Genomic DNA, 709 nt, shown 5'->3' with positions numbered 1-709 from the left:
GAGGGGAGGCCCAGGGCGTGGGGCGCGGAGGCGGAAGGGTAGGGAGGCCCGCGGTGGGGAATGTGATGGGGGAGTGTGATGGGGGGCGCAGGGTTGGGGGACGGGGACTGTGTGGCAGGGGGCGAAGCTCTCCCGGAGGGAGCGGTGCCCGGCGCTGGCCGGGCAGTGCCCGTGCTCTCTGGTGTCGTCGTTACCCCAGATGGGTCCGGGAAAGCCCTCCTCTCCCCCCTGGCTTGGGTGGCACCGGCCCTTTCCACCCCCTCGTCTCCTCCTGCCATTTTCTCACATCCCTCCTTCATAAACATTTCCAACAGCATCCTCACCTCGCACCCAGCAGCCGTGACTGGGAGGGAGAGAGGAGGCGGCTGCACAGCCCTCTTCTCCCTGCCGGTGGGAGCCCCTTCCCTGTGTGGAGTGTCTGCCTTTTCCGAGGGCCTTGGCCGGTCTCCTGGGGGCTGTCACCATCCGCACCCCCACCCTCTGAGCGGCTGACTTTGCTAAGAACGACCTGAAATTAAGTTGTGTTTGAGGTGAGATGAGCCTGGACAGCTGGTGTAGCCACAAGACCTGGTCTTAGGTTTCATGTCCTCAGACGCTGGCCAGAGCCGTTGATGGCCCTCGATCCGCCGGGCTCGCCCCCTCTCCCCAGAAGATGGCCTTCGGAAGCCCGGCGTTCTGACCCGGGGTGGTAGCTCCCCGTGGGGGCCAG

Source organism: Myotis brandtii, unplaced genomic scaffold (assembly GCF_000412655.1).
Source record: "Myotis brandtii unplaced genomic scaffold, ASM41265v1 scaffold120, whole genome shotgun sequence".
Lineage (NCBI taxonomy): Eukaryota > Metazoa > Chordata > Mammalia > Chiroptera > Vespertilionidae > Myotis > Myotis brandtii.
Note: the sequence above shows the minus strand (reverse complement) of the source record.